General features: G+C 37.7%; 1 protein-coding gene across 7 annotated transcripts in view; it reads left to right on the top strand.

Moving 5' to 3' along the window:
• Window positions 1-10,080: 10,080 nt before the first annotated feature.
• Window positions 10,081-18,950, top strand: part of LOC106093126 (uncharacterized) — a 108,757-nt gene continuing 99,887 nt past the window's right edge. For 3 of the 7 annotated variants that reach the window (XM_059365075.1, XM_059365074.1, XM_059365073.1), the window contains exon 1: window positions 10,081-10,775. The gene's annotated coding sequence lies outside the window, so the exon portion shown is untranslated. The remainder of the gene's footprint in view (window positions 10,776-18,950) is intronic. The other 4 variants (XM_059365077.1, XM_059365076.1, XM_059365081.1 and 1 more) reach the window with 3 other exon arrangements.

Here is an 18,950-nt window from a genome sequence, read left to right as displayed (position 1 = left end):
TAAAACTGCACTTTCTTTTGAAAAAAGGGTACTAAACTACTCTTTCTTTTGGAAAAGAGTACAAAAACTACACTTTCTTCTGTAAAAGGATACTTAAACTGACCTTTCATTTGGAAAAGAGTACTAAACTACGCTTTCTTTTAGAAGAGTACTAAAATTAAACTTACTTTTGGAAAAGGGTATTAAAATTAACATTTTCCCTGGGAAAGGGTACTAAACTACCCTTTTTCCTGTGAAAGGGTAATAAAAATACCCTGAAACTACCATTTCTTTTGGAAAAGGGTACTGAAACTATCCTTTCTTTTGGAAAGGGTACTAGAAATACCCTTCCTTCTGAAGAAGGTACTAAAACTGTAATTTCTATTGGAAAAGGGTTGTAAACTGCCCTTTCTTTTGGAAATGGGTACAAAAACTACACTTTCTTTTGGAAAAGGGTACTAAAACTACCCTTTCTTTTGGAACAGGGCACTAAAACTACCCTTTCTTCTGGAGAAGGGTACTAAAACTGCCCTATTAAAGTTACTAAAACTACCCTTCCTTCTGGAAAGGGTACTAAAACTGTCATTTCTTTTGGAAAATGGTTCTTAACTACAATATCTTTAGGAAAAGGATACAAAACAACCCTTTCTTTTGGAAAGGGTACAAGAACTACACTTTCTTTAGGAAAAGGGTACTAAAACTACCCTTTCTTTTGAAATAGGGTACTAAAACTACCTTTTATTTTAGAAAGCGTACAAAAACTACCCTTTATTCTGCAAAAAGGCACTAAAACTGCCCTATTCAAGTTAGTAAAACTACCCTTTCTTTTGGAAAAGGGTACTAAAATTACCCTATCTTTTGAAAAAGGGTACTAAAACTACACTTTCTTTCGGAAAAGCATAAAAAATCGCCATTTCTTTTGGAAAAGATTACTGACTTAACCCTTTCTTTTGGAAAAGGGTACTAAAACTACCCTTTATTTTGGAAAGGGTATAAAAACTACCCTTACTTCTGCAAAAGGGCACTAAAACTGCCCTATTCAAGTTACTAAAACTAACCTTTCTTTTGGAAAGGGGTACTAAAATTACCCTATCTTTTGAAATAGGGTACTAAAACTACCCTGCCTTTTGGAAAAGGGTACTAAAACTACCCATTCTTTTGGAAAATATTATTAAATTAACCCTTTCTTTCGGAAGAGGGCACTAAAACTCCCCTTTTCTTGGAAAAGGGTACTAAAACTATCTTTTCTTTTAGAAAATGGTACTAAAACTACCCTTTCTTTTGGAAAAGGGTACTAAAATCACCCTCTCTTTTGGAAAAAGGTACTAGAGCTTCCCTTTCATTTGGAAAAGAGTACAAAACTACTCTTTCTTTTGGAGAAGGGTACTAAAACTACTCTTTCTTTTAAAAAGGGTACCTAAATTTAATTTTTTCTTAGAAAAGGTAACTAAAACTACGTTTTCTTTTGGAAAAATATACTAAAACTACCCATTCTTTTGGAAAAGGGTACTTAAACTACCCTTTCTTACTAAAGGGTAGTTTAAGTACCCTTTAGTACTAAAACAACCCTTCCATTTGGAAAAGGTTACTGAAACTACCCTTTCTTTTTGAAAATGGTACTATAACTACCTTTTTTTGAAAAATTGTACTAAAGCTACCCTTGACCATGGAAATAAAACAATTTTTGATCTTGGAAAAGGCTCTTAAACTACCCTTAACCTTGGAAAAAAGGTTCAAAAACTATAAAAATATCCATACTTTTTTTTTTGAAAAAACAAAATGTACTAAACTAACGCTTTCTTGGAAATGGGTACTAAAATCACATTTTTTTTAGAAAAAGGTACTTAAATTGCGCTTTCTAAGAAAAGGGTATTAAAACTACGTTTTCTTGGAAAATTTTACTAAAACAAGGCTTTCTCTTGGAAAAGGGTACTAAAAACACTTTTTTTTTGCAAAAGTCTGTTAAAATTGCGTTTTCTTTTGGAAAAACGTTATTAGAACTACCCTTTATTTTGGAAAATATAGTAAAAGTAACCTTCAACCAATCTACCCTACCACTTCAAAAAAGGTTACTAAAACTATTCTTCACTTTCGAAAAGGTTACCCCTCACCTTGGAAAAGGATACAAAAATACCCTTCAACGTGGACCTTTCCAAGGTACTAAAATTAACCTCCATCTTGGAAAGGGTTACTAAAACCACCCTTCACCTTGAAAAAGGGTAATAAAACTACCCTTCGCCCCGGAAAATGACTCTAAAACTGTCTTAGCCTTTCTTCTGAAAAAAAGTTACTAAAATAACTTTTTCTTGGAAAAGAGTCCTAAAACTACGCTTTCCCTTGGAAAAGGGTACTACAGCTAAGCTTTCTATTGGAAAAGGGTACTACAGCTAGGCTTTTTAATGGAAAATGGTTTTAAAACTACCCTTCACTTTCGAAAAGGTTAGTAAGACTAACCGTCACCTTGGCAATGGGTACTTAACATACCCTTGACATTGAAAATGGGTACTTAAACTACCTTTGATCTGGGAAAAAGATACTAAAAATACCCTTGACCTTGGAAAAAGGTACTAAAAGTACCCTTGACCTTCAAAAATGGTATTTAAACTACCCGTTGCAATGGGGAATGGTACTTAAATACCCGTTTTAATGGGGAAGGGTACTAAAACTACCATTTGCCATGGGAAGGGGTATTGAAACTGTCCTTAACATGGAAAGGTTACTTAAACTACTATTGTATTTGCAATGGGAAAGGATATTAAAACTAGCAGGAAAGTGTACTTAAACTACCCTTTGTTATGAAAAGTTACCCTAACCCATGAGAAAGGGTGTTAAAACTGATTTTTTTGATAAAATATACCCATTCTTTTGAGAAAAGAACCCTTTCTACCATTTCTCTTGAGAAAAGGGGTAGAATTACTCTTTCCCTTGGGAAGAGAGAGAGAGAGTAAAATTACCCTTTCCCTTGGGAAGAGAGAGTAAAATTACCCTTTCAATCAATTTTACACAAATTCTTAGTATTAAGTTTAAGAGGGCCGTTTCATCAAATTTGGAACTTCAGATTTTAAGGTTAAGGGACAGGAAATCTATTTCTGTGGTTTCCTGTTGCTTTTTAAAGGGCTTATAGTTATCTTTTTGGTAATCCAACGCTTGTTTGGAGTTTTGACGATGTTTGCAGCCGCCTACAAGGGGAAGAGACTCTGATGAAGTAAAAATAGTGTCCTTTGCTTACGAACAGGGTTTGAATCTCAATCCTGTTTTCTTTATTCGTGTTCAGGAAATGCTTATTCAATATTTATAGCCTTTTTGCATATCTATGGATAGTTTATCGTACCGCCACCTGACGACTCGTGGAGGCAGCCCTTGCAGCCTAGCCCTATGAATTCCCAACCACAATAGCTTTAAACATATTTTAATATGAATGGAAAATAAGTAGTAAAATAGGTATGCGAAAAAATATACAAAAAACAGATCAACACAAAGGAGGGATGATAAAATATTTCCTGAATCATACAATACGGCTACATGAACGTATCGGTCGTTTTTTTTGGTAATTTGCCTTTTCAGCAACAATTCTGAGAATTTCCCATAATAAATAAAAAAGAGCATACAAACAACCGGTCATACAAGTCCCAAGAATCTTTCGATATGATTTATATTTTAGTAAGTCCACCAAATCGCAGGTGATTGGCGAAAAGCAAAGCAACAGCGATTTAATAATCCAAGTTCAAGTGTACTGCCTACCTACCAACCAGCAACACTGAGAGGCAGGTGAAAGGAGATTGTCTCAATCGGCCTCTGACTAAATGTCGTATTTGAGTGTGGAAGCTTAAAGCTAAACGTGAAATGCTTAATTTTTAATAAAACAAACAACTATGACTTGGAATGGGAAGGAATTTCCCTATCACAAAATAAAACAAGTAAAAGCGTGCTAAGTTCGGCCGGGCCGAATCTTGAGAACCCACCACCATGGATTCTGCTACAATATGGGAGCTATATCTGGTTCTTGGCGATTTGAACTGAACTTGGCAAAGTTGTTGGAAGTCATAACAAAATTCTATGTGCAAAATTTCAGACAAATCGGATGAAAATTGGGGTTTCCGCGGGCTCAAGAAGTCAAATCGGGAGATCGGTTTGTATGGGAGCTATATCAGGTTCTTGACCGATTTGGACCGTACTAAGCACATTTGTTGGAAGTCACAACAGAACACAATGTGCAAAATTTTAGCCAAATCGGATGAAAATTGAGGCTTCCAGGGGCTCAAAAAGTCAAATCGGGAGATCGGTTTATATGGGAGCTATATCAGGGTTTTGACCGATTTGAACCGAACTCGGCACAGTTGTTGGAAGTCAAAGCAGTACACCATGTGCAAAATTTCAGCTAAATCGGATGATAATTATAGCTCTATATTGTCGTGATTGCTCTAAATACCCATTTGGCGGGTTTTGGACGGCCCCAGAGGCACTCGACCCCAACTATAGAAACCATGTTTTGTTTTTGGTGACTGTGAAAGAGCAAAAAGATTTCGAACGAATTACATTAGCAATCTCCGAGATCTCTGGTGTTTTCAAAAATTAGGGTAATGAGAATGGGTTATTTGACCCATTATGACAATATGGGACTCAAATAAAAGGTATTTGAGAGTAGAAAACGAATTTGATATCCAGTTTTGGGTTACACCCTTAAGCAAACTGAACTTAATTGCCGACTATGGCAATATGGAACTCCAATCAACTGTATTTGGGAGTAAAGAATGAATTTATTTATTTATTTATTATTATTATAGTCAATGGAATTCATATCCTTACAGACTAAGATTAAATTCAAAAAAATATAAATATATTTAACAAAAACTATGTTAGGGGAAAAGCGTAATATAAACTTGATTTAAATACTTCTTTAGATGTGCTAAAATCAATACTTGGCTTCGATTCTTTTTGAAAATTTAAATTAATTCGATTTAAATTTAAAAATGAGCATGTTAGTGGTTCATTGCGGGCATAATTGCAACGATGAAATTTAATACCAAATAAATCAGTAAATCGTAAACTCCTTACTGGAACAGAAAACGGAACTAAAGCCAACAAATCGGAAGAATCGACACGATTATTAATCAAATCAAAAATAAATAAAGCAGACTGAAATTTTCTACGGCAATCCAAACTCTGTAATCCCAGTAACAAACATCGCGACCGATATGGTGGATGCTCCAAAGGAAACAAAGGCCTAAGGGCAAATTTAGAAAAAAGTTTTTGAATTCGTTCAATACGACCGATATGCGAAATACAATAAGGATCCCAAATGATGGCGGCATACTCCAACTTTGATCTAACAAAAGTTGTATATAATATCTTAAAAGTGTTAGGATCAGAAAAATCAAAGCAATTTCTCTTAATAAAAGCAAGGACCTTATAAGCATCAGGTATTATATAGTCAATATGTGGAACAAAGGACAAGGAGAAATCAAAAATCACACCCAGGTCGCGAACTGAAGTTGATTTTTCAAGTACACAATTACCAATTTTAAATGAAGTTTGGATTGGATGACGCAATCTGTAAAAAGAGACGTGAGCACATTTCGATAAATTTATAAGAAGCTTGTTGCTAATACACCAACTCAGCAGATTGTCCAAGTCATTCTGTAAATCGAAGACATCAGACATAGACTCAATTTTATGAAATATTTTTAAATCATCAGCATAGAGCAGAAATCTAGATGTTGAAAAGCATGAGGAAATGCCGTTTATGAATAAAATAAAAAGAAGTGGCCCCAAGATACTACCCTGAGGCACACCGGAAGTTTGAATATAAGGTGAAGATACAAAACTCTCCACCTTTACTGTACACACTCTGTTGTGAAGATATGAAGCGATCCAAGAAAGAAAATTGGAATGAAACCCTAATTCTTGTAATTTATCGAGCAATATAGAATGTGATACTTTATCGAAAGCTTTTGATAAATCTGTGTAAATGGCTTCAACTTGACAGCCACGTTCAAAGGCAGATAGGCAATATTCTGTAAAGAGAACCAAATTAGTTGAAGTTGATCTTCCTGAAAAAAATCCATGCTGATGTGGAGAAATAAATGATTTGCAAATAAAAAACAATTTTTTGTGAATAACATGCTCAAACACTTTTGAAACACACGACAGTTTAGCAATTGGCCTGTAACAAGTTACATCGTCTTTTCTGCCACCTTTAAAAACTGGGGTAATTGATGCCACTTTCCATCTATTAATAAATATACCCTCCTTAATAGAGAGATTGAAAATGAAAGTTAAAATTGGAGCTACACAAATAGAACACTTTTTTAGAAAATAAGCACAAAGGCCATCGGCGTCGTGTTTAAAACTATTCTTAATATTAAAAATAGCGTCCAACACATCTTCATCCGAAACAGAAATATTTGCCAAATTAATAGCAGATATAGAATCAAGGACTGCCGCGCTACTTGTTACGGGAGAATCAAAATTAGATTTGAAAAAAGAAGCAAACATATTAACCACGTCCACACCAGATTTTGATGTACAGCCATTATATGTGAGAGTAGATGGGATATCAGATGTATTCCTTTTAGAGTTAACATAAGACCAAAAGGATTGGCTTTAATTTCATTCTCTTTATCCAGAATGTATTGCTTATAGAGGAATTTATTTAAAAAATTTAATTCACGTTGATAATGCTTGCATTGGACCAAATCTTCTGGATCACCATGCGCCAAAAAGCGCTTATGAAATTTATTTCGTAAATTTTTAAGTTTCTTAAGACCTGTCGTATACCAAGGCAGTTTATGTGGCTTATTTTTCTTAAACGGAACATTAGCTTTAAGTATATCAGAGACTTTTTCTATAAAAAAATTTGAAATTTGAAATCTATTTTCAGGCAAAACAGCCTCCAAACGGAAATGTCTGAGGTACCATCCCTCCCCTAAAAATGGCACCTCAGACATTTCGACTTAAGTATGGACATCAAAATCATGCTTCACTCCCAAATCCCTTCAAATTGAGCCCCATATTGCCATGGTCGGTAAATATGAACCGTTTGGAGGCAGTTTTGCCTGAAAATAGATTTCAAATTCATTCTTTACTCCCAAATAGAGTTGATTGGAGCTCCATATTGCCATAGTCGGAAATTAAGTTCAGTTTGCTTAAGGGTGTAACCCAAAACATTTGGTTCCAAAACTGGAAATAAAATTCGTTTTCTACTCTCAAATACCTTTTATTTGAGTCCCATATTGTCATAATGGGCCAAATAACCCATTTGACTTATCTTTAGGAGGAAAAGCGCCACCTAGACTTGAACGAAAATTTTAATGTCATATTCGTAATCTACTCCCTAATACCTCTCATGTGAGTCCCATATAGCCATGGTCGGCTAATATGCCCATTTGGGGGTATTTGGGGGTTGGCGACCTCCCATTACTTGGACTTAATGTTTTATGCCATATTTGCAACCTACTACCGAATACTTATCATTTGAGTCCCATATTGACATGAACTTCGAATATATCTGTTTAGAGGAGTTTTGGAGTGGGCGGCCCTCTGGGTACTTGGCCTCAAATTTGAATACTATATTCGTTTTCTAGCCTCCAATATCTTTCATTTAATACCCATCGGTCCACTTTTGGGTTTGGGTGGCATTTTTGGGATAAGGTGGAGGGTCCGCCCCCATATGTAAAACTATGTTTCCTTCCAGACAAACCTACACAATCTGTGAAAATTTTAATAAAATTGGTTCACCCATTTTTGATTCTACGGAACAATCAAACAAACCGAGTCATATGCCCATATAGGGCGGTAATGGGCGGTGGGGTGACCCCCTATACTTCGATCTGATTTTGTATGCTAGATTCGTAATCTACTCCCGATTACCTTCCATTTTAAGCCCATATTGACATGAACATTCAATATGTCTGTTTGGAGGAAATTTGGGGTTGGGGCGCCCCGATGCGTATTTACACTCAAATTTTATGACAATATTCGTATTCTACTCTCCAATACCTTTCATACCCATATTGTCCTTATCTGTCAAATTTGGATTTTGGGTGGTGTTTTTGGGGGAGGGTTCACCCCCTTCTGATACCAAGAAATGACAAAGCATATTTCTTCTTCCTGCAATTGCAAATTTTGCCCATGAACATTCCACTAAGGAACATGGGGCAAACTCACATATCAATGAGTGCAGTCCGATTCAAGTTTAAGCTAAGAAGACTCCTTTTTATAGCCGAGTCCGAACGGCGTGCCGCAGTGCGACACCTCTTTGGAGAGAAGTTTTACATGACATAGTACCTAACAAATGTTGCCAGCATTAGGAGGGGAAAACTATCGCTGAAATTTTTTTCTGATGGTCTCGCCAGGATTTGAACACAGGAGTTCAGCGTCATAGGCGGACATGCTAACCTCTGCGCTACGGTGGCCTCCTTCTTCCTGACCATATTCGTAATTTACTACCGAATACCTATCATTTGAGTCCCATATTGTCATAATCGTCAAATAAACCTATTTTAAAGGGTTTTGTGACTGGGTACTTGGACCCAACTTTTATTATGAAATTCGTACTCTACTCTTGAATAACTTTCATTTGAATCCCATATTGTCCCGATCGGTCAACTTTTCTTTTTTGGGTAATACTTTTGGGCTAAGGGGAGGGTCCACCACCCTCCTGATATCAAAAAATTATATTGCCTATGTTTCCTTCCAGACCAATCTTCAAAATCTGTGAAAATTTCAAGGTAATTGGTTCAACCGTTTTTGAGTCTTTACGGAACAAACCGACAAACAAAGACAAATTAATTTTTATACCCTCCACCATAGGATGGAGGTATACTAATTTCGTAATTCTGTTTGTAACTACTCGAAATATTCGTCTGAGACCCCATAAAGTATATATATTCTTGATCGTCGTGACATTTTATGTCAAAAGCACGCTAACTTTCGAAGGAGTAAAGCTAGCCGCTTGAAATTTTGCACAAATATTTCTTATTAGTGTAGGTAGGTTGGGATTGTAAATGGGCCATATCGGTCCATGTTTTGATATAGCTGCCATATAAACCGATCTTGGGTCTTGACTTCTTCTGTGCCAAGTATGGTTCAAATTGGTGCATAACCTGATACAGCTGCCGGTGGAGGGTATATAAGATTCGCCTTAGCAGGTTCGGCTTTAACGAAAGCTAGTTTAGGAAAAGGGTAGTTCAAGTACCTTTTTTCAAGAGAAGGCATACATTTAGTACCCTCTGTCAAGATAAAGGGTAGTTTAAATAAATTTTATGCAATTTTAGTACCTTTTCCCAGTAGAGGGGGTAGTTGTACTACCCTTTCCCAGTATAGAGGATAGTTTTAGTACACTGTCCCAGCAGAAAGGGTGGTTTTAGTACCCTCTCCCAGTAGATAGGACAGTTTAAGTGCCCTGTCCTAGTAGGAAGGATAGTTTTAGAACCCTTTCCCAGTAGAAAAGGTTGTTTAAGTACTCTTTCCCAGTAGAAGGGTTGTTTAATACTCTTTTACCATTTCACAGGAGAAAGCATAGTTTTGTTATCTTTTCCCCAGGGATAAGTTTTTTGGTATGCGTTCTTCTAGCCAGATCGCGCAGACGATTTATGGCATACACCTCATCCGCGCGACGCCTCCTATTACAAACAGCTACGCTGACAAACCATCAGATTTTGCTGCAAAATTGTTACATAGAATTCAAGCTGACCAGGCGGTATACATTCTATACTGTTATCTGTGATTGGTTATGTGGTATCCTTGTCGACGACCTATCGAATATTTTTACCCATGTAAAGATTTCGCGGCATAATTTGTAGAAATTCCATTCTAATTTTATTTGTATTTTTTAATTAATTTTTTTTTAACATTTCACACAAACTCAAAATTTTGGCTTGCATAGTGACTTTGGTCACCCATTGCATTCGAATGCATTGGCGCTTTTGTGCTGCATCACAAGACTTCGACGTTGCCATCGGCGTTGGCGTTGGCGTCGCCGTCGTAGAGTTTTCGTTTGTTGTTATTTATTTTTTTTTTGGTTTATATCATTTCGGCTTTTTGTTTTGATTTAGCTTGAACTAACTAACAACTTCCGAGCATTGTTGTATCGTTATAACATTCATATATCAGTACAACGACGTCTGTTGAACCCATAACATCATGCAAATCTACTCTCGCGCGTAAAATACGGCAAAACGGCGGCTAATGACGACCTCTCCGCTCTCTCACGACTCACCAACAGCGTGAGACTCTCGAACACAGAAGACTATACACAAGTGTAGAGTAGTACGTATTAGTACCGTAACATATAGCGAAGCCGACCGCGACGGTTATTTTTGTTAGCATCTTCTTTTGACTTTCATTTGGATTTGTTGTTATTATTGAATTTGTCAAAGAACAACAATAACAAATAAAGCAAAATAAGAAAATAAAAACAAAAGAAGCGACTTAAACGATTGATCGATCGTGATTTTAAAGTGTTGTCTTAGCAACTACCCATAGCGAAAAAAAAGAATAAGAAGTGTTGAAAGAGTTCTTAGAAGTATGAAATGTTAACAACAACAAAATAAATAAAAAATAGTAAAAAAAATCAATCGAAAATAGTTCAAGTGCTTGAGAAAATGTTGTATGTGTACATAAAAAATTACATGAGTGATAATGATAAATAAATAATAATAACAAAAAAGTGTACCTATAATTTTACGTTACGGTTCGTTCCCCTGTTCTAACGTGTAGAACCTTTAAAAACCAAACAAAAATTCCAAAAAAAACCTATTTGGCTTTACTTTGCGAATCGCTCACTTGAAATCAAGGTGATCATGCGTTTTTTTTTTTCAATTTTGTTATGAAGTGTTTTTGTTGTTATTGCTTGGCTGGTTTTGAAGCTTCAATCAAAACGCGATACGAAATCTAATTGAGGATGCACACATACACACCGGCAATAAAGAGAATACATACATACCATATAATTACCATAGGTATGTTCTCAGGTGATGTGTTTTTTTTTCTGCAGGGAATGTGGAAAAAGGAGTTTAAGTTTGAAATTTTAGTACTTAAGTGAATTAAAATGTCCCATGAAAGTTGCCAAGTTATCATACAGAGTACAAAATGGTTCATGGGTGGCAACCTGGTAAAATTAAATGCGGAAACACTAATCTGAATTCATTCAACCAACAAAGAGGGGATAGATTCGCAATATTGGGGAAGAGGTCCGCAGACTTTATAATCGGGCAAGTCGATAGGCAGTTTATTAGGACTCAAAGAATACAATAAGTTGACCAGAGCGGCGAAACGTAACTCCAGGAAAAATGTTCTGGGAAATATTTCCGCCTTGCTAGGGAAGTAGGCGAACCAACTGGCGTCCCCTCTAGCAGATACATATTGGGTTGCCCAAAAAGTAATTGCGGATTTTTTAAAAGAAAGTAAATGCAACTGAACTTTAATCAAATATACTTTTTTTATACTTTTTTTCTAAAGCAAGCTAAAAGTAACAGCTGATAACTGACAGAAGAAAGAATGCAATTACAGAGTCACAAGCTGTGAAAAAATTTATCAACGCCGACTATATGAAAAATCCGCAATTACTTTTTAGGCAACCCAATATATTCACAGAGTGTCTAAGACTCTCCTCATATACTTCGAAGGCCTTACTCATTAAATTGTGTTCTATGGGGCTGGATCGTTTGACGGGCGGCATACGGGAATGTTAGGACCTGTGTTTAGCTTGGCTATGTGACGACTGTGTGGAGGGAAGTTAGGGTGGTTCTCATTCCCAAGGCGAGAAAACCGTGTCATTTCCTGCCTACATACTCTCGTCTTTCGTCTTAAAGGCACATAAAAGCCCCCATGGACACGTACACCAGGGATCATCTTGACCTATCGCTGGTAAGCAGCTGCACTACCATGCAGTGGGTTACATAGAAGGGAACTAAGGGACAGGTGACTTTACTTTGGCGACCTTCTTGGATTTTGCAAATGCAAATTTATCCATGAACATTCCATTAAGGAACAGGAGCAAATGAGAAGGGAGATTCTTTTTATAGCCGACTCTGAACGGCGTGCCTCATTGCGATACCTTTTTGGAGAAAAGTTTGAACATTAGAAGGGGATAACCTCCGCTGAGAATTTTTTCTGATGCTCTTGCCAGAATTCCAAATCCTTGAGTTCAGCGCCATAGGCTGACATGCTAACCTCTGCGCTACGGTGGCCTCTTGTATATAGAAGAGACTTATAATAACGTGAAGTTAGGTTCAATACATGATTCTATGGTTGATATGAGGGTACCCTCTCCCTTGCTGGATTGATTTTTTGCTGAAGGGCAGAATTATCAATGCTTCACTCAATGAGGAATTTTTATAACCAGAGGAACACCTTAGAGAGAGATTTGATTCCATCTGATTCCTGTGCCTCTTAGTTGTAAATGGGCTTCTCAAATCCTTTGGGAAGGATTTGAAACACCCCACGCACGTTTGTTTCACTCTCAAACATTTTCAGTTTGGTCTATAATTTAACCATTAATCGTCTTACAAACGAACAACGCTTGCAAATTATTGAATTTTATTATCAAAATCTGTTAAAAAGTTCATCGCGCGCTTCTTCCATTTTATGAACGAAGCTAATTTTTGGCTCAATAGGTACGTAGATAAGCAGAATTGTCGATTTTTGAGCGAAGATCAGCCAGAAGCATTGCACGAGCTACAAATGCTCCCAGAAAAAGTCACTGTTAGGTGCGGTTTATGGGCTGGTGGCATCATTGGACCGTTTTTCTTCAAAGATGATGCGAACTGTGAATGGTGAGTACTAACGTGAGATGATATCCAACTTTTTTTGGTTAAAATACAAGAGCTTGACTTGCATCACATGTGGTTTCAACAAGACGGTGCCACATGCCACGCAGCACGCGTAACAATTGACTTATTGAGAGGCGAGTTCGGTGAACATTTTATTTCACGTTTGGGATCGGTCAATTGGCCGTCTAGATAGTGCGATTTATCGCCTTTAGGCTATTTTTTGTGAGGCTGTGTTAAAGCTCATATCTATACAGACAAGCCCGCTTCAATTGACGCATTGGAAGACAACATTGAAGCATTTATTCGTGAGATATAATTGGATTAAGCGGATGGACCATTTGAGGCGCAGGCACGGTCAATATTTGCATCAAATATCGATTCAAATAAAGATTTCATGCATGTTTATGAATTTCATTGTCTTTTTTTTTGAAAAACTTTCCTATAGCTCTTAAAAATAACCCTTTACTTGGCGGTCACTTTTTCTCTAGCATCACGGATGTCCTTCAAGGTGCGCTGAGAAAGCTGTCTAGATGGGCGAGGGTCAATGGGATTGGCATAAACCCCAGAAAGACTGAATCAAAGCTGCTCACCAGAAGCTGGAATTGTGGCCAGTTCAAGGGGCCGTTTCTGAATGTAGTGAGGCTGGCGCTCTCTCGGGAGGCTAAACACCTGGGCTGAGGCTGAAGAGTGAGCCAAACGGTGGATGAATACACTCTACTTCCGTCGCAACTCGATAAGCAGGAGGTGGGGACTTAGACGACCAAGTGTGGTCCACTGGATGTACACTAGGATGGGTCAATTCGTAAGAGACAAAAAATACTTTCAAGGCGTTTGTCAAAATCGTAATCAAAGACAAATTCCAAGAAGTTTTTTTTAAATAATGCATGGGTCCACTGGATGTACATTAGGGTGGGTCAATACGTAAGAGCCAAAACATATTTACAAGACGTTTATCAAAATCGTAAATAAAGCCATATTCTAAGAAGTTTTGTCAAAGCATGGGTCAAAATCGAGGTTCCGGTTTTCACGGGAACCTTTGTTATTGCACCAATATCAAGCAAATTTTCTATCTAAAATCCGGAAGTTCGATTTTGATTTTAGATCCATGGTTTCCTTGGCAAAACTTTTTAGAATTTGTGGTAGATGACAATTTTAAGAACCGTTAAAATTGAACCACCCTAATGTACACCGCTGTGATTAGATTTTGAACTATAAAAATTAAAATTAGCTACTAAATTCGGATTTGTGAACTTTTCGAGATTTAAGTGCTAAATCCGGTGTTTTTTACCATACAAAAATAAATCCCATTTTTGCAGGATTTATTATTAATCCCACATAAACCCGATTTCATGGCCGTATAATCGATAAATCTACCAATGATAAGCAATTTTTTTCAAGAATTGTGTCACTTAAATCTCCAAAAAATGCAGTGTAAACGGACAGGATTTGTTGTTGGATTTAGTTAAAACCAGATCTTAAAAATATCTATGTAAACGTGCTATAGGTGTCTGGTGTGGCATAGGACCCTGATGAGGGAGAGTCGTTGCGGTGTAATGGAGAAGATACAGGTTATTCCGGCGGTGCTAATATTGCGGGTTAAGAGAGAGGCCTTGAATATATGGAGTTCGCAGCAATGAGGGAGTCAGTAACATCACGCTCATCAGATTTCGGCGTTATCGTACTGGATAACCCTCCAGTATATTATCCTACTGGAGGGTAGAGGGTTGCAGAACTCGGTTTTCTTTTGTAAACATATGAGTCTAGGAAGGATGGGGACAGCTATGACCTCGCGGGAGTTTGTTGGAGTTAGGGAGCCAAGTGAGATACATTTTTGGAAGGGTGCAGTGTCTTTCAGACTCAGGGTTTTGTGATCCTCTGGGTCTTAGATGTGAACCTGTATCAGGATCAGCGACCCTGTCTGACTGTCACAATATATGTGGGTGGCCCTGGCTGCGGGTCCTGTCCTGAGTCTTGTCGGGAGTTGAAAGGAGTGTTTGGAAGCTGCTGTCAGATTATGCTGGGTCCCCTGGCCATCAAGGACTAACGAGGTGTTTGTAGAACTGGCCAGGCTTCGATCGCGGATGAATTTTGCGTTTGTTTAGGGGGTGGGAAATGATTTGGGGGGAAATAGGCCACCTTGCATTCTGCAAAATTCAAATTTGCCCATCAATATTCCTTCAAGGAACAGGGGCAAACTTCTCACATATCATTAAATGTTGTCCGATTCAAGTTTAAGATCAATAATAAGGGCCTCCCTTTTTGTTGCCAAATCCGATCGGCGTGCCGCAGAGCGACATCTCTTTGGCGGGAAATTTTTACATGACAAAGTACCCCACAAATATACTTAACATTGATGTAGGTCGTTGGGGATTGCAAATGGGTCATATCGGTTCAGATTTAGATATAGCTCCCATATAAACCGATCTTCTAATTTGACTTATTGTGCCCCTGGAAGCCTCAATTTTTATCCGATGGCTGAAATTTTGCACATAGTGTTCTGTCATGACTTCCAACAACTGTGCCTAGTACGGTCCAAATCGGTCAAGAACATGGTATAGCTCCTTTATAAATCGATCTCCCGATTTGACTTCTTCAGACCCTGAAAGCCGCAATTTTCATACGATTTGGCTGAAATTTTGCACATGGTTTTCTGTTATGACTTCCAACAATTATGTCAAGTACGGTCTGAATCGGTGTCTAACCTGATATAGCTCCCATACAAACCGGTCGCCCGATTTTACTTCTTACAAACCGCAATTTTTGTCAGATTTGGCTGAAATTTTGCACATAGTGTTCTGTTATGACTTTCAACAACTGTCCCAAGTACGGTCCAAATCAGTCTAGAACATTATATAGCTCCCATATAAACCGATCTCCCGATTTGATTTCTTGAGCTCTTACAAGGCTCGTTTTTTATCCCATTTGGCTGAGTTTTGCATGCTGTGTTCTGTTATGACTTACAACAACTGTGCCAAATACGGTCCAAATCCCATATAAACCGATCTTCTAATTTGACTTATTGTGCCCCTGGAAGCCTCAATTTTTATCCGATGGCTGAAATTTTGCACATAGTGTTCTGTCATGACTTCCAACAACTGTGCCTAGTACGGTCCAAATCGGTCAAGAACATGGTATAGCTCCTTTATAAATCGATCTCCCGATTTGACTTCTTCAGACCCTGAAAGCCGCAATTTTCATACGATTTGGCTGAAATTTTGCACATGGTTTTCTGTTATGACTTACAACAATTATGTCAAGTACGGTCTGAATCGGTGTCTAACCTGATATAGCTCCCATACAAACCGGTCTCCCGATTTTACTTCTTACAAACCGCAATTTTTGTCAGATTTGGCTGAAATTTTGCACATAGTGTTCTGTTATGACTTTCAACAACTGTCCCAAGTACGGTCCAAATCAGTCTAGAACATTATATAGCTCGCATATAAACCGATCTCCCGATTTGATTTCTTGAGCTCTTACAAGCCTCGTTTTTTATCCCATTTGGCTGAGTTTTGCATGCTGTGTTCTGTTATGACTTACAACAACTGTGCCAAATACGGTCCAAATCCCATATAAACCGATCTTCTAATTTGACTTATTGTGCCCCTGGAAGCCTCAATTTTTATCCGATGGCTGAAATTTTGCACATAGTGTTCTGTCATGACTTCCAACAACTGTGCCTAGTACGGTCCAAATCGGTCAAGAACATGGTATAGCTCCTTTATAAATCGATCTCCCGATTTGACTTCTTCAGACCCTGAAAGCCGCAATTTTCATACGATTTGGCTGAAATTTTGCACATGGTTTTCTGTTATGACTTCCAACAATTATGTCAAGTACGGTCTGAATCGGTGTATAACCTGATATAGCTCCCATACAAACCGGTCTCCCGATTTTACTTCTTACAAACCGCAATTTTTGTCAGATTTGGATGAAATTTTGCACATAGTGTTCTGTTATGACTTTCAACAACTGTCCCAAGTACGGTCCAAATCAGTCTAGAACATTATATAGCTCGCATATAAACCGATCTCCCGATTTGATTTCTTGAGCTCTTACAAGCCTCGTTTTTTATCCCATTTGGCTGAGATTTTGCATGCTGTGTTCTGTTATGACTTACAACAACTGTGCCAAATACGGTCCAGATCGGTCTATAACTTGATATAGTTCCCATATAAACCGATCTTCCGATTTGACTTTTTGAGCCCCTGGAAGTCACAATTTTCATCCGATTTGGCTGAAATTTTACACATAGTGTTCTGTTATGATTTTCAACAACTGTGTCAAGTACGGTCTGAATCCCTCAATAACCTGATTTAGCTCCCATATAAACCGATCTCTCGATTTGACTTCTTGAGCCCCTGAAAGCCTCAATTTGCATCCGATTTGGCTGCAACTGTCCGAAGTACAGCCCAAATCGGTCTATAACCAGATACAGCTCCCACATTTTAGCAGAATCCATGGTGGTGGGTTCCCATGATTCGGCCAAGCCGAACTTAGCAAAATTTTACTTGTTTTTCGAGATGTACTCGCCAGGATTCGAACCCTGGTGTTCGGCGTCATAGGCCAAAATGCTAATCTCTACGCTACGGTGGCCTCAGATTCGTTTTCTACTTTCAAATATCGAAGTCCCATTTTGTATCGAAGTCAAAAGAAAACATTTCACGCAAAATTTCAGCGTGATAATTCAGATAATAATTGCGCCCTCTAGTTGCTCAAGAACTCAACATCCGAGCTCACTTTATATGGCAGCTATATCAGATTATGCACTGATTTATACCATATTTGGCACAGTTGTTGGAAGTCGAAACAAAACACCTGTGGGGGAGTTTTAAAGGTTTGGGTGGATCCACTAACACTTGGTATCTAATTTGTGTATCTGATGAGTACTCTACCCTCAAATACCTTTTATTTAAGTAGGGTGTGGATGGTGTTTTGGGGGAATGTGGACACCCTGTCACTTGGTACTTAGCTTTTATATCAGATTCGTATTCTACTCTTAAATAACTTGCATTGAAGTTCCATTTTGTATGATGGGTCCATATGCCCATTTGCGGAGTTTTTTAGGGTAGGGCGTTCCCCTTAGGTACTTGGGTGAAGAGAGTGGGACGATTTGAACATCTTAAGGGGCGTTTCGAGTTTCTGATTCTTGGGATTGCACTGATGATCATTCAATAAACTAACAAAAATGAATCAAATGAACTGAAAACAATAGAAGAATAAAAAATATGCTCCGTACTTATCGCCCCACCCTAATATACAGAGTCTTCCTTTGGGGCTTAGAAAACGAAGGATCATTTGGAGAAGAAATCTCCAAATTTGGTGTGAAAAATGGGAAAAAAAATCACAAGTTCCAAGGCAATAAAAGAAATGTTTTTCGATTGGCCATGGTATCAGGGATTTTGTATTGGTCACCTACACAATAAACATAAAATTTTAAAATAACAACCAGATTGAATATTTATATACAAAATTTGTAACTTGTTCATTTTTTACAGGTCAGTTAGTAGATCCCCTTCAACCTCTTCAGCTATCAAATAAAACAAAAATCGAAATTTACACTCAGAAAGGTGATTGTGTTCAAACTTAAATTGCCTTGTGCGATGATTATGGACATGCAAGCCTATCTCTTTAATCTTTTGCCGTGGCACAGCCAATCATCATCATTGAGTTGTCGTCGCACAATCATTGGGGTATTCATATGCCACCATCAGCCCATTATGCATTGATGCATTTTTTTGTTGCTGCTGCTGCCCTGCAATGCGTAAATGAACAAAAACGTGAATGTCAAACAACTGTTGACTGCTGTTGACCCTGAGTTGGTTGGTTGGTCGGCCGTTCATTTGGTCTGGCTTTGATTTATTCTGGGTGGTTTCGATTTTATCCATTGCATATGGTTAAAAAGGTTGATGTACAGCACAACGTCTCTGTTTCCAAGTTGTGACCCAAACAAGTGGTGTGACAACTTTTGCTTTGAACACAGGGAGGTGCCAATCAAATCCTGTCTGAAAGACAAAAATTTTAAACATAAACAAATTTTTCTGTGGAAATGCAGTTTTAACAAAATTTTCTATAAAAACTAAATTTTGACAAAATTTTTTGTTTTAGATAAAATTTGCTCAAAATTTTATTAAATATTCTATAGAATTTAAATGGTAAAAAAATTTTCTTAAAAAACGGAATTTTCCATTTCGAAAA

This window comes from Stomoxys calcitrans, chromosome 3 (genome assembly GCF_963082655.1).
Source record: "Stomoxys calcitrans chromosome 3, idStoCalc2.1, whole genome shotgun sequence".
Classification (NCBI taxonomy): Eukaryota; Metazoa; Arthropoda; class Insecta; order Diptera; family Muscidae; genus Stomoxys; species Stomoxys calcitrans.
This window is presented reverse-complemented; position numbering and strand designations above follow the sequence as displayed.